This window comes from Scyliorhinus torazame, chromosome 13 (assembly GCF_047496885.1).
Source record: "Scyliorhinus torazame isolate Kashiwa2021f chromosome 13, sScyTor2.1, whole genome shotgun sequence".
NCBI lineage: Eukaryota > Metazoa > Chordata > Chondrichthyes > Carcharhiniformes > Scyliorhinidae > Scyliorhinus > Scyliorhinus torazame.
The window spans coordinates 147,605,535-147,621,762 of record NC_092719.1 but is presented as its reverse complement, the minus strand read 5'-3'; the positions used below and the strand labels follow the sequence as shown (position 1 = coordinate 147,621,762).

The following is a 16,228-nucleotide window of genomic DNA, read 5'->3' as shown; positions in this document are numbered from 1 at the left end:
GGGTGTGGAACCAGTGTCGGCAGCATTTTAGAATGCAAGGCATGTCCCTGTGGGTATTGATTTGTGACAATCATAGATTTGCCCCGGTGGGTTTGGATGTGTGGTACAGGTTGGGCAGGTGGGGATAGAATACTTTAGGGGTTTATTTGTTGGAGGGAAGTTGGCAGACCTGGAGGAGCTGGAGGGGACATATCAGTTGCCGAAGGGGAATGGGTTCCGGTAACTGCAGGTTAGGGACTTTATGAGGAAGGTGGTGCCTTTGCTTCCGACGCTGCCATCCCTGGTGCTGCAGGACAAACTCCTGTCTGAGGAGGAAATAGGAGAGTAGGGTCTTGGCTATATATGCGGAGAGAAAGCCTCAGTGGAGGAGGTTAGGCATAAGTGGGAGGAGAATCTGGAGTGTGGAGAGAAGCTTTGCAGAGGGTTAAAGTGTCCTCATTGTGTGCAAGTCGAGGTCTCATCTAGTTTAATGTGGTGCACAGGGCCCACATGGCAGTGTCCCAGAGGAATCGGTTCTTTTCACGGTGGAGGACAGGTGTGGGTAGTGTGCAGGGAGGCCAGTGAATCATGTCCATATGTTTTAGGCGTGTCTGAAGTTGAGAGAGTTTTAGATGGGATTTGCAGATATGATGTCAAAGATTTTGGGGATAACGGTAGGTCCGAGTCCAGAGGTGGCAATATTTGGAGTGTCGGAGGATCCGGGAGTACAGGTGAGGAAAAATGCCGATGTATTGGTCTTTGCCACCCTAATAACCGGAGACAGATTTTCTTGTGCTGGTAGTACTTGGAGTCGCCAAGCATAGGGGTGTGGGTGAGTGATTTGGCAGAGTTCCTGCACTTAGAGAAAATCAAGTTCGCCAGTAGGGGTGCAGAGGAGGGGTTCACCTCGAGGTGGAAGCTGTTCATCAGCTTCTTCAAGGAGTATAATAATAATAATCTTTATTGTCACGAGTAAGCTTCCATTAACACTGCAATGAAATTACTGTGAAAATCCCCTAGTCGCCACATTCCGGCACCTGTTCGGGTACACAGGGGGAGAATACAGAATGTCCAAATTACCTGACCTGCATGTCTTTGGGACACGTGGGAGGACACTGAAGCACCCGGAGGAAACCCACGCAGACACGGGGAGAACATGCAGACTCTGCACAGACAGTGACCCAAGCCGGGAATCGAAATTGGGATCCTGGCGCTGTGAAGCAGCAGTGCTAACCACTATGCTACCGTGCCGTCCTGTGCCTGGGTCTTCAGCAGTGGGGGGAGGTTTCTTTTTTCTGCTCAGTTTGGGTTGAAAGTTGAAAAAAAGGGGAGGGGGCAGGAGCCGGGTTGGGGGGGGGGGGGTTGTAAAGTAATTTCAGTCGTTTGTTGTTGCCGCAGTTGTTTTTTTTTTGTTATGTATATATTTGAAAATGCCTCCAATAAAATGTTTTGATAAAAAGAATGCCAAGGCGTCAGATTCTGACTGAAAACCAATGAGTTTCTCCCTAGAGACAGAGGTCGGTTTTTGGTCGAAATTTTCCCACGCTTTGACACTTTTTAGAAGGGGGCGTGTTTTGCACCATCTTTGTGCGTGTTGGGGCCTAAGCATGCCAGCAAGCCCGGCTTCGCAGAGATTGGGGCGGAGTTCTTAAAGACGCCCCTCAATGGACATCGGGAGTCCATTTCCATCATTGACTGCCAGCATCGGCGCCATCCCAATGACCCCCCTATAGACTCCACTCCCTTTCAGGCACCGCTCCATGGCAGTGCCACCCTGCCGTGTCTCTGACCATCCAAGATCTACAATGGCCTCCGAACCCCTGGCGTGCTCATCACACCTGGTCTCCATTTTTGGAGACACACGGTACTAATTCCTGCCAGTATCACATCAAGCCGGCAGGTGGGAATATATGACATTCCTGGAAGATTTGGCATTAAATCGGTGTTGAACATTCAAATGATGGTAATCAGGTTCATGCACACTATATTGCTGGCAGGGAAGATCTCATTCTGAGATCTCCCCTTCGCAAACCCTGTTCATAGCCCTCTCACAGAATTCCCGACAACTACAGGATTTGAGCCTGCGGTGAATGATCCTGGAAAATCACTGCCAGCGTCGCCATTTAGCAGTGTTGTGGATATGTCCCTTCTAAAAATGCTTTGAAGAAAATTAATGCTCAGTAAAACAAAAAGAAAACAGCACTGTACTTGTTCAGACGTTTTTTAAGAATTCAAAGGATTACTAAGAAGGGCTGAAATGGAATGGTATTATGGGCCAGGGTTTAGAGAACCCCAAAGTATATCATGGAGTTCACCTGACCCACAACTTTTAATAGATTTTGTTTATGGGGAGCACAAGGGCCCACTTTACAGGTGTGATGCAACAGAGAGCTAAAGTACGTTTAAAACAAAATAATGTTTATTCTATGAATCCAGTTAGTATTTTATAAACACACAGTAAACATCTTATCAACCACAAACACTGATACTTTCCCAATACAATATTCTATAGGTAACCCTTACTATCTTCCCAAACAACATCCATAAGTTGAATCCTTTTTAAAATAAAGACAGCAGGTTTAAATGCTCTACAGAAACAGGTATTACTTTGAACTCATCAATGATCTGGAGACATTCTTTAGCTTGCAGAGAGCGAGATCATTATACAGCTGCTTGCTTTGAATGCAGCTCTCCACCTCTGAAAATGAAACTAAACACACTGCAGCTGCCAGCTCAAAAATAAGTGAAAGACAGACAGCCCAGCTCCACCCACACACTGACATCACTGCAGCTATTTGATAAACACCCATTTCTTAAAGGTACATCCACCTGACAATGGACAGACAAATATTGACTGGGATTTTGCACCTGCGTTTGCTTCAAGCATAAATGGCAACATGGGCAAAAATTCCCACGAGTGAAAAAACGAAAATCTCACTGATGAGATCTCGCGGTGCAATTGTCCCATTCTCCTGCTATTGACGTAATGAGATTCCTGCCCAGGAAGGTCAAAACCATATTTAAATGCATTAATATATAATTATGGGATATTGTCCCCCCACCACATTGGGATTTCCTCCCTCGCCAGTGTGACGTGTGGTTGGCGACCTTTAGAACAAGTCTGGAGCAATGTGCACCAGGTGAAGAGACTGCACAGGTAAGTACAGCCCCCCAGGGGCAAGAGGGACATGCTCGTACAGTGCCAGCAGAGACCATTCGGAGAAGCTGCTTGGGGACAGGGGGTTCCCTGGGTCCGTGGAGGGAGCAGTGGGTTGCCAGTGTATGTGAGAAGGAGGGTCTCAGCCGGGGAGGGCTGTCCATGTGCATGTGTGCGGGATTCTCCATGAGCATGATGGAGGAAGTGGGTTCCTTCTTTAAAAATCTTTTTAAAAAACCCTGGCTTTCTAGCAACACAAAGTTGCCATCTTTTATAGGCTCTGCCCTGCCAGCATGAAGACACGAGTTACACCTCCAGGATTATTTTCTGAAGAGCTGGACAATCTGGTGAGTAAAGCCGGGTGTGCACCAGCATGCTGTGCATCACTTTTCCCACCTGAGGGAAAGAAAATTCCACCCATTAAGCTCAGAACTCAATGTTCGTGGGCAATAGCTAAATAAATAGGAATATTTTAACATATTGCCATACACTTAAGAAGCGCATAATTTACTGGGATGTTCTGGGGTGTAATAACCATTGATAGATCTGCAGGTATCTCTGTGCACCCACACAGTTAGTGAGTATTTTCACAGTAAGTTCATTGCAGTGTTAATGTAAGCCTACTTGTGATACTATTAAAGATTATTATCAGTGAAGAAGGCAGAGGTAGCAAACATTCCCAAAATAAAATAGGTTGGGCAACTACTACAACTGTCAAATACCAGGGCATGATAAGGTTCAGCAGGGAGGCTGTGGCTCAAGTCTGTCAATTAATGCATCGAGATCTAAAGGGATGCTGAACTATTTGCAGTGTACTACTGGCTGCAGTGAAGATGACCATGTTTCTCAATTTTTATGCTGTGGGACCTTTCCAAGCATCTATCATACCTGTCATCTAGTTTTCTGTTCTACTCGGGATGCAACTGAAACCTTGTATTTTAAAGTACTCAACTGTATACATGTCAGAAATGAAATTAAGACAAGCAGTAGAAGAGGTACACTGAGTTTTCCAATTCATAGCTTCTTCAAGGGTGCAAGGCATTACTGGATGTGCATGTAGTAATTCACATGCTTGACAAAAATCCTGTGGCATACCTAAACAGGAAAAACTATTACACATATTATCGGTGACTCATGGCAAAGAATAAGATGGGTTATTGTGGGCTTCCTGAGAGAGGAACCAAAAAGAGACACACTTAGGGGTTAACTCTAAGGCTTTCAGGTGCTGGAACTGCAGGTGCTCAAAATGGTGAGGCGGTCTTGCGATACATCCAGAGGAGGTCTGTCAAATCGCAACAAGCAACCATCAGCAGTAGAACTCAAACAATGTAGTTATGTGTGTGAACACTGGGCATTAGCTTTTATTTCGATGAGTTATGCTGTTAGGCATTATTACTTTCACCTAAAGGCTGTCCATGTTACATTAGCATTATTTTTAAACAACTGATCTCTTAATGAATGATATGAAAAATCTGTAAGGTCTATTAGAATAATACATTTAATTCAACATTTGAATGAATGTAACGTACACGTTCAATATGTTTTCTGTTCAGATTATACTGTGGCCTAAATCCTGGCCTTGGGTACAAGCCCAAAACAGCCATTTCTAGTGCTATTAGAAACACACTTCGGTAATTAGACAGATGCGGGGAAATGTTTGTAGACATCTTTTACCGTATTGGTCACGTGTGAAGGACGTGATCTTGGTGCCAGGTAGTCGACCCACAACCTCTGGGAACAGGCCAAAGGTTTGGGCGAGGGTGGATGGAAAACAGCTATGTTTTTGTTTGAACTATCAACGAGCTCAGGAAGGTACAGGCGAGTAGGTGATGGGAATCATCTGCTCACTCCATTCTAGCTTTAGAAAGAGCACATACAGCACCTGTAGCAACAATGTGTACGGACTCATCGAGCAGAAATTGGATCTTCAAGGACCCCACAGATGACCCCACTGGGTGGCACGGTGGTTAGCACTGCTGCCTCACAGCGCCAGGGACCCGGGTTCGAGTCCAGTTTCGGATGGCTGTCTGTGTAAACTTTGCACTTTCTCCCCGCGACTGCGTGGGTTTTCTCCGGTTGCTGCGGTTTCCTTCCACAGTCCGAAGATGTGCAGGTTAGATGGATTGGCCATGCTAAATTGCCCCTTAGTGTCCAAAGTTAAGGTATGGTTATGGGGTTACAGGGATAGGGCAGGGGAGTGGGCTTAGGTAGGGTGCCCTTTCGGAGGGTCAGTGCAGACTTGATGGGCCGAATGGCCTCCTTCTGCATTGTAGGTATTCTGTGGGATTATATTCTATGAGGCCATTGAGAAGATTTCTGTGGTCAGACTCCTTTGGGTCTATAGTCCCAGAGTCGTCTACACAAGCTTTCTAAGGAGTATTGTGCAGGAATGCCGCTTTTCCCTAGGCAGTTATAGAAATGTGCTGCCTCAAAGGCTGAAAACCCATTTTCACAGTTGCCACCATACTTATTATGGCACCAGAAGTAATAGCAGTTCTCAAACTCAATCTTTTGGACACAAGTTCTTACAGTCTGTGGCAGGGGACATTAGTAATAGTCAGTTTTCAGCTTATGCTTACATCAAGCATATGACAAACATCCTATTTGGAAAATCCATCCAACTCAGAACTTATTCCAAGAACATTCAGCACCAACAGGAAAGGGTTCTGGGTGCAGTGCATATTGCAGATTTTCCATAAGTGTGGAGCGTTATTGATTGCAGCCGTGCAACATCAAGGCTAATGAACCAGCAACCATCAAGTATCATGAAGGTTTTCATTCCCTTAATATTCAGCAAACCATACAGATGTGCGTCTGCCTTCTTCGCAGTTATCATAGTCTTCCTCCTGTGCCGGGTCTATATTTCACCTGGTCCACAATCTCCCTCACACCCGCCACTCCTACTTCGACCAAGCACAAAAATCACAGGTTGGCTGCTTGATGGTAAAGCTATCCCCTTCACACCTAGTTCAAGGCACCTCTCCAATATCCATATTTCATCATCATTGAGTGATGGCTGCAATGCTAAAACAATGCTCCTGTTGTCTGGATGGGTCTGGGAGCTTCCTGTAATATAGCCTACAGACAGTGGTCATTTGTTGCATTGTTCACAACCTTGCTTCATGAGAATTTCCTGTCCAATGTCCATCACATATAAAAATTAAAGTCCTTGAGTCATGAATTACTGCACAAGACTAATGAACCCTACTCCTACACGTTCCCCAGCTCAACCTAGATTATGTGTTGATTGCTCCAGAGGATCACATGAGATGATAACATTTGGTTTCAAAGATCAAGAGTCCTACCATTGAGTGAAGGCTGACACTTCTGGAGTGAGCAGGTGATTTCCATCATCTGCAGTAACCAGTAACTTCCTGAGCTTGCTGAAAGTCCAAACAAAAGTACAGCTGCTCTCCATTACATCCCCCTCCCCGGCCACACACAACCCCTACAGCATCCCCATGCAGAAGTTAGAGGTCAACTACTTGGTGCCAAAATTACCTTCTTCACATGTGGCTCAGAGCATTCAAAGATGTCTCCTAAAGTATTCCCACATTCTGTCTAATTGCATATGTGCATTGTTTCAAATAGCACTAGTATTGGCTATTTTTAGCTTGTACCACCCATAACCAACACGCAGCACCACTGGCATTACTGAAGGCGTAAGGTTCAATTCCCGTACCGGCCTTCCCGAACAGGCGCCGGAATGTGGTGACTAGGGGCTTTTCACAGTAACTTCATTGAAGCCTATTTATGACAATAAGTGATTATTATTATTACCATTAATCTCTCAATCAACTCCACTTAAACCAATCGTCATTGCTGTTTGGGGGTTCCTGCTCTGAGCACATTGATTAACATGTTTCATCTACATTCCGACAGCATCTGCACTTCACCTGAGACCATGGATTGAACTTTATGTTCCCCACTGGCAGGTTCGTAAGCAGGGGCGGCCATAATTTTATCAGATGGTCTTCCCACCAGGCCCCCAGCCACCCCAACCTCTTGGCACCTTTATGTTGTGACAGGTAAGGCCTAGGCTGGCCTGCCACCCTTTCCCCAATTGAGGCTCTTAAGTGGCCAACTACTGACCACTTAAGGGCTGTTTATGCACTGAAGGAGTCTCTCTCCAATCTAGACTAGATATGTGAATGCACCTAGTGCTTCACAACAACTCCAATCACATACTTCTCCTCATCACCTCATTGGTTTTTCACCATGACCTCTGACAATGACTGAACCCTCGCCTCATGTATCATGATTTGCCTTGACTTTGTCTTACTTTTCTGTTACTTGGCTATTGACAGTGCTTAAACAAACTAACCTTGTCCAAGGAGTGTGTGAAACACTATTTCATAAGGTGAGATATGGATTGTGAGGCTATTCTGTAAGAGAACTGAAAAATGTCTAGCCTGTGTTGAAGAGAAGGATGGAAGTTGCTGTTTAGCTTCTCATCCAGCAAAAAGTTTTGCAAAGACCTCTTCCCAATATGTACACTTCTTTCTGCAGCGCCATTCGATGCTGGATGATTAGATGGTATTAGAGTGCATTGAGTCCTATACTTACAAATAAATATTTGAAACTCTTCTGATGTAAACGGTGGATCATTTATCTGACCCGAGCACATCTGGCACCCATAAATTGCAATCCGGCTGTGGAATTCAGGATGAGAAGAGTAGTGTTCCATTATATAAGGTAAGATTGGAAAGTCCAGTGAAGAGTGGTGAAGAGGTAGTAGGAGTAATAGAGAAACTATCTTGTCCAGGAATACAGTTATCTTGGGTAATGATATAGCTGGATTGCAGGTGGGAATGATGCCTACTGTGGTTGATAAGCCAGTGGAAATTCAAACAACTGAAGTGTTGAAGGATGAATATCCTGGGATTTTTCCAGATTGTGTAGTAAAAAGGTCACAGAGTCACAGGTTAAGACAAGAAGAGAAATCAAAGAGTGAAGATAAAGTTGAAGTTCAATTATCAGAAATGATTTTTGATCAGATGGTTGGAAAAGAACAAGAACAGGTGGAGGATGAGGCGGATATTTTTAGGTCAGGAAAATTGGCGGAGTCACAACAGAAAGATATAGAAATAAAACAGATGTATCAGAAAGCATACACGGAAGAGGAATCTGTGTGTATACCAGAATGTTATTACCGTATAAATGATGTCTTGAGGAGAAAATGGAGACCTTTACATATCCAGCCGGATGAAAAGTGGGCAGAAGTTCATCAAGTCATATTGCCGGTAGGGTATAGAAAGGAGATGTTGCGAGTAGCACATGAGGTACCAGTGGGAGGTCATTTGGGAGTAAGTAAAACTCAAGCTAAAATCCAGAAACATTTTTATTGGCCTGGACTACATAAGATGTAATTAAATTATGTCGATCATGTCACACATGTCAAGTGATACAGAAACCTCAAGCAGTGATAAAACCAGCGCCCTTAATACCCATTCCAGCATTTGAGGAACCTTTTCCAAGGGTATTAATTGATTGCGTAGGACCTCTTCCTAAAACGAAAAGTGGCGATCAATATGTTTTGACTATAATGGATGTGTCTACTAGGTTTTGAGAGGCCATTCCAGTATGTACTATTACAGCTAAAAAGATTGTGGAGGAGTTACTTGAATTCTTTATTAGATATGGACTACCCACAGAAATACAATCGGATCAAGGATAAAATTTTACCTCAAGATTATTCAAAGAAGTTATGGATAGCTCAGGAATAAAACAATTTAAATCAACTGCGTACCATCCAGAATTGCAGGGAGCGTTAGAAAGGTGACATCAGACATTAAAGACAATGTTGAGGGCTTATTGTCACGATTATCCAGAGGATTGGGTTAAAGGAATTCCATTCATTCTGTTTGCAATTAGGGATGCACCTAATGAGTCAAGCAAATTCAATCCTTTTGAACTAATTTTTGGTCATGAGGTAAGAGGACCACTTAAATTGATTAAGGAAAAATTGGTGAGTGAGCAGTCGGAACTTACATAATTGGATTACGTATCAAATCTTAGTGAACGATTAAATAGAGCAGGGGAATTGGTTGGATAACATTTAAAAGTTGCACAAAATGGGCTGAAACAGGTAGCGGACAAGAAAGCAAAAGTTTGTAATTTTGCCAGTGGAGATAAAGTTTTAGTATTGTTACCAGTGGTAGGTGAACCTTTATAAGCAAGGTTTTGTGGACCTTATCAGATTGAAAGGAAATTAAGTGACGTGAATTATGTGGTAAGAGCGCCAGATAGAAGGAACATAGAACATACAGTGCAGAAGGAGGCCATTCGGCCCATCAAGTCTGCACTGACCCACTTAAGCCCTCATTTCCACCCTATCCCCGTAACCCAATAACCCCTACTAACCTTTTTGGTTGCTAAGGGCAATTTATCATGGCCAATCCACCTAACCTGCACGTCTTTGGACTGTGGGAGGAAACTGGAGCACCCTGAGGAAACCCACTCAGACACGGGGAGAACGTGCAGACTCCGCACGGACAGTGACCCAGAGGGGAATCGAACCTGGGACCCTGGCGCTGTGAAGCGACAGTGCTATCCACTTGTGCTACCGTGCTGCCCGAAGGAAAACTCACCGAGTGTGTTATGTGAATATACTTAAAAGGTACTTTGAAAGGGAAAGAGAGCAAAAGGAGCTTTTAATGATTCTAACTCAAAGTGAAGAATTGAATCCAGATGACTTTGAATTTGACAGCCCTCAAATTAAATTGGAAAACGAGGATGTTCTTAAAAATTGGCATAAATTGTTGAGTTACCTTCCAGAGGAAAAGCAAACTGACCGAAAGAGTTATTGATGTGATGTGGGCCGGTTTGTGGAGAAGAACTAAAATGGCTATACATGATGTAGATGTGGGAAATGCTGTTCCAATTAAACAACATCCATATAGACGTAACCCTTTAAAATTGGCACAGGTTAACAAGGATATTGAACGTATGCTTTAAACAGGCATAATTGAAGTGGGTTGCAGCCAATAGAGCTCACCAATAGTGATGGCACCAAAACCGGACAGTACCCAACGGCTGTTTGTGGACTATAGAAAGGTTAATGCAGTTACAAGAACGGACTTATCCTATCCCACATTTGGAGGATTGCTGGCAGGCACCTTTGTCCGAAAGGGCGAAGGAGATTTCAGCTTTTGTGATTCCAGATGGTATATACCAATTCAAAGTTATGCCATTTGGCATGAAAAACATTTCAATGGTTAACTAACAAAGTTGTTTCAGGATTACTCAATTGTGCAGTATACATTGACGATCTGGTAATTTTCAGTCATACATGGAAGGAACATTTAAAGCATCTGATGGAGTTATTCGAAGCTTGACACCATCCAGGACAAAGCAATCCGCTTGATTGCTCCCCCTTCCACAAACATTCATACACTCCACCACCAATGCACAGTGGCACCCCTGTGTACCATCTTCAAGATGCACGGCAGTAACTCATCAAGGTTCCGTAGGCAACACCGTCCAAACCCACAACCACTACCATCTAGAAGGACAAGAGCAACAGATACCTGGGACCCCATGACTTGGAGGTCCCCCTCCAAGTCACTCACCACCCTGACTTGGAAATATATTGCCGATCCTTTACTGTCGCTGGGGCAAAATCCTGGCACTCTCTCCCTAACGCATTGAGGGTGTACCTACACCTGAAGGACTGCAGCGGTCAAGAAGGCAATTCACCCCACCTTCTGAAGTGCAACTAGGGATGGGTGGGCAATAAATGCTGGCCTAATCAGCGACGCTCACATCCCGTAAATGAATTTAAAAAAAAAACACATACCATGCTGACTCATTGTGTACCTGAATTCGATATGCACATGGGACATTTAAAATTGCTCAAAATCAACTTCAGGAGCGGGATTGTCCGACCCCCCGCTGGGTCGGAGAATCGCCGGGGGGCGGCGTGAATCCCGCCCCGCTACTCCGACACCAGCTGCTGAATTCTCCAGTGCTGGTTTTCGGGCGGGGGCGGCGATTGCGCCCCCCGGCAATTCTCTGGGCCCTGATGGACCGAGCGGCCGCCCGTTTTCAGCCAGTCCCGCCGGCGTGGATTAGACATCGTCCATACCGGCGGGACCTGGTTTGGAGGGCAGCTAGCGGAACCCTCGGGGGGGCGCGGGAGGATCCGGCCCCGGTGGGACTCCACGGTGGCCTCACCCGCGATCGGGTCCCACCGACCTGCAGGCAGGCCTGTGCCGCGGGGGCATTCGTTCCCTCCACGCCGGCCTTTGTAAAGCTCCGCCATGGCCGGCACGGAGAAGAAACCCCCTGTGCACGTGCAGGAACCACGCCAGCGTTTCTGCGCATGCGCCAGAACACGCTGGCGGTCCTGCACATGCGCCAACTCGCGCTGGCTGGCGGAGGCCCTTCGGCGCTGGTTGGCGCGGCGCCAACCCCTCCAGCACCGGCCTCGCCCCCCGGAAGTGCGGACGATTCCACAGGTATGGGCTGCCCCGCCGATTACAGGAGCATCCCGGCCCAGGAGTTCCAAAATTGTGTCACAATGTCCTCCAGTCTTCTCAAATGAAATGTGAAAGAATATTCCATCCCAGCTTCATCACCATCTTTTTCTTGTGTCTTGCACCGAGCAAGACTAACACATGCCCAGTTGCAGGCAACATTTATTTAAGTAACATTATTAACATCTCCCCAACAGGGAGGGCAATATAACAAAATGCTCAAATCTTGCAATGTGCCACACTGCCATTTTTCCATTATGCCCAGTCTGCAAAGTGGGTTTCATGACCTTGCTGCTCAGTCATTTTTCAACAGCTTTCCCACTCTACCGCTGGATTCATGTTCGGCTCATCATTTTTACCGGTAAAGTGGCTCGTGAGCTGCTTGAAAAGCGTTAATGGATCATTATTGTAGGTGTGTTGGGATTGACTGCTTTTTTGCTACACTGCTAACTAAATTATATTTCACAAAATTGCTCTTTTAAAAATTGGCACATCTCCCATTTCACCCATGGATCATTAAAAAACTACTTGAAAATCAAAGATTATTAAACTGAGAACACATCAGTGTACTTAGTTTTTGCTAAAAACCACATTGAAAAATAAAATGCACAGAATTATGAGTTTCTCTTTTGTTAAAAAACTTTACACCCTTTTTCATTGCTATTTATGATCATGACAAAGGGCAGCAGTAGATGGCTTTAAACTGTGCAATTTTATTTTTGTTGGTGCAAGCAAAAATACATAACCTACAATACACCTTTAATAAATGAACCTTCAGTGTTCAAGCAGTAAGTTGCTGAACTGGTATAATTAACAAAATAAAAATACAGTTGTCGCTTGTAAATCCCCTTGCAATACATATCAACACAAGTTTTAAAATTCTGGCTCACTGATGATGCTCAGCATGTGTTTGTTAACTGTTATAGATTCAAAGCAGGAGTTCTAAGGTATAGGACAGCCTCAAACATGTTACCCAATATTACAAGGTAGAGAATACAGCCTTTGAGCAAAATATTGAGAGTGCCCGACAGGAGATCTGCACGACCTAAAAAACAGCATAATCTAAAGCATGCATGTTACTGTAAAAGAGCAGCACAGCACATATTTGGAAACGTACAAAGTCATAGTTTTTAAATGTCATATGCAAGAAATGTATGGCACTCATATGGCGAAATGTTTGGAAAGATATAACAAGAAAGGTTGTACAATTGTAAATCGTAGGCTTATGCAAATCACATCATACCAAACAGTACAGCAAACAAATATTCTGCAGGAAGAAACTCCCAGAGGACAAATCACTTTATTATATGAATTCATGCTGCTTGTCTATCAAAAGCAAAATTTACACAAGACTGTCAGGCACAGAGAAGAACATGTAGTGGTGTCCACCAACGAACTTCCCCCACTTAATATAAGATAGGAAGGACGGATTTATTCAGCAGGAAGTCTCTGAGACTACAAAAATGGGTGGGCTGCCTAGATCACCGGGGACGTGTCTTATTATCTGACATAATTTGCATGATATGTCAATGTGGCAATATATACACACTGTGCATCGCTTTAAAAACACTTGAATTCAGAATGCTCAAATTGACATGAACGTACGTATTCATAGGGATATATTTTCCTTGATATGCTAACATTAGTGAAAAAGTTGACATTTTCCCTCAGTTTATTATTCATGGCAACTTTTTCCACTAACATTAGCAACTGGAACAATTAACCCACAACATCCCATCTGCTCTCTTCATAAAACATGGAGGTTGTCCATAAGGAAGGAAGAATAGCGTTAGTGCACTTCAGTTATATGGAGAGATGTTGTTCTCCATGGAAGGTTAAGGGGATATGAATACAGGTGTTAAAAATCTTGGAAGGGTTTTAGGTAAATAGATTTAGCTGTTCAAAAGCAAACTCAAGGCTCCATATGTAGGTCTATGAAAAAATATAAAATTAGTGTGATTGCATAGAGGTTTAAAGACAATACAGTGTCTCACTGCAATGTTTACTGGAGGAACTGCGCAATTAGCTCTTCATATAACTATCTCCCCAATTGCAGTGGATGATTTTCTGCTTGCTGTTATGTGCCATAATTGATTTTATGCCTTTCCAGCTCAAAGTTGCTCACTTAGTTCTTGGTGAGACATTTGTCAATGGCATTATTATCTACCATGAAACATACCACTGTTGGTTTATCCCCCATTACTGTGTATTGTGAGACCCGTGATCCCTGGTTTATCCATGTGCCTCAACACAGTTGTCCTCTGCTGGGATGTGAGGGCTGGGCAGAAATATCGGGCTGGATTCTGTCCCCCAGCCGCATGTTTCTCAGTGGCGCGTCATTTGTTGGCGGCAGGATTCTGTACACCAGCCGCTTGTCGATGGGATTTCTCATTGAAGCCTCCCCATGCCGCCAGGAAACCCACAGGTGGGGGTTTGTTGCTGGTGCAACCAGAGAATCCCAACGTTTGGAGAATTCCAGCCATTATCAACTATAATAATGTTATAATGTTAAACTTCTTTTCTGAAAACTTCAACCATTCATTATCCTTTATTGAAGTGCTGTGGCATGCTCGACTGCCTAAGAATGAAAATACACTGTGTATTTCCAAAGGACCACACATTAGGTATTTTTCTATGCTAGTTGCAAATGATTTGAAAATCTTTCCTATTTAGGTAAAATTAAAAATGGCTACATGTCTATGATTAATGATGATCCGCACTTTTGGCAAGGTCCCAATTCGTAACACCATGACAACTTGTGCTGGCTGACGCTTAAGTTTATGAAGTTAGTTGTATGTCACTGCAGGGATTAAGAGGGATTAAGTTACTGCCTTAATGAAATGGTACATGGCAATGAGACTGATTTGTGAGAAATCGTAGAAACGCTATGGCCCATTGTGTCTGTGCCGGGCACAAAAAACAGCCACCAGCCTAATCCCACTTTCCAGCATTTGGTCCGCCGTCCTGCAGGTTTTTGCAGGTGCATATCCAGACAACTGTTAAATGTGTTGAGACTTTCTGCCTCTACTACCTGCAGTGAGTTTCAGACCCCCTGGGTGAATTTTGTTTTCCTCATTTATCCTCTAATCTTTCTACCAATCACTTTTAATCTATGTCTCCTAGTCACTGGCCTCGCTGTTACTGTAAATAAGCCCTTCCCACCCACTCTCTCCAGACCTCTCACAATTTTGTACATCTCAATCAAATCTCCCCTCAGCCTCCTCTGTTCCAAGGAGAACAACCCCAGCCTATGAAACCTTTCCTCATAGTTGCAATTTTCCAGAACTAGCAACATCCTGGTAAATTCCTCTGTATCCTTTCTACTGCAATTGCATCCTTTCTGTAATGAGGTGACCAAAACTGCACACTGTACTCAAGTTGTTGCCTAACTAATATTTTATAGTGTTCCAAAATAGCCTCCCTGCTACTATATTCTATGTAAGAAGTCATACAACACCAGGTTAAAGTCCAACAGGTTTGTTTCGAATCACTAGCTTTCAGAGCACAGCTCCTTCTTCAGATGAATCACCACATCTCCACATCATAATATTCTATGGCTTGGCTAATAAATGGCTTGGCTAATATGCCTTCTTCACCACCTCATCCATCTGTCCTGCTACCTTCAGGAATCTGTGGACATTTACTTCAAAGTCTCTCACTTGCTCAACACCTCTCAGCACCCTTCCATTTACTGTGTCATCCGTTGCCTATTTTGACCTTGCCATTTCTCTGGATTAAATTCCAATTGCCATTTTTCTGCCCACCTGACTTGGCCATTGCTAACTTCCAACAGTCTACAGTAATGCTCCTCACTGTCTACTGCAAGGCTAATTTTTGTGTTGTCTGCAACCATCTTGAATATTCCCCCTATAATTATGTCAAAACCATTAATACATTCCACAAAAAAGTAGTGGACTTGGTACTGAACTCTGGGGAGCCCCATTGGAAACAGCCTTTCAGTCACAAAAACATCCATCAACAATGACCCTTTGTCTCTCGCCACTGAGTCAATTTTGTATCAAGCTTGCAACATTCCCCTGTATCCAATGGGCTTTTTTTCAAAACCAGTCTAACATTTGGGACCATATCAAAATCTTGCTAAAAGCCATGCAGACCACATCAACTATACTACCCTTATCAATCCTCCTCGTTACGTCCTCAGAAAATTCAATCAAATTAGTCAGACATGACTATCCCTAACAAATCAATGCTGACTGACCTTGATTAAACAATGCCTATCTAAGTGCCAGTTTATCCTGTCCCTCAGAATGGATTCCAATAATTTGCCCACTACTGAGATCAGACTGACTGGCCTATAATTATTCGGTCTATCCCTCGCTCACTTTTTAAACAAAGATACAACAGGAATCCTCTGAAAGTTCCTAACTTGGAAGGTCTTCCTCAGTCAAAAAGAAAACCTTGGCATGGTCACTCTATTGAACCTGAATAGAATAATGAACAGTTCCTCTGTCATGTCTATGTAGCTGATTCAATTGAAATTGAATCATCTTTGAGTTGATTCTCATGTGAGTTATGCATTTCCTTTTCTCTCTGCATCTTGTGCTGTTACACTGTGAAATACTCTGCAATGGCTGCTACCTAGCACAGTGGGTAA

At 43.8% G+C, this 16,228-nt stretch overlaps 1 protein-coding gene across 19 annotated transcripts in view; it reads right to left on the bottom strand.

Moving 5' to 3' along the window:
• foxp1b (forkhead box P1b) overlaps positions 1-16,228 on the bottom strand; it is a 739,458-nt gene that overhangs the window by 22,489 nt on the left and 700,741 nt on the right. The window lies entirely within an intron of this gene.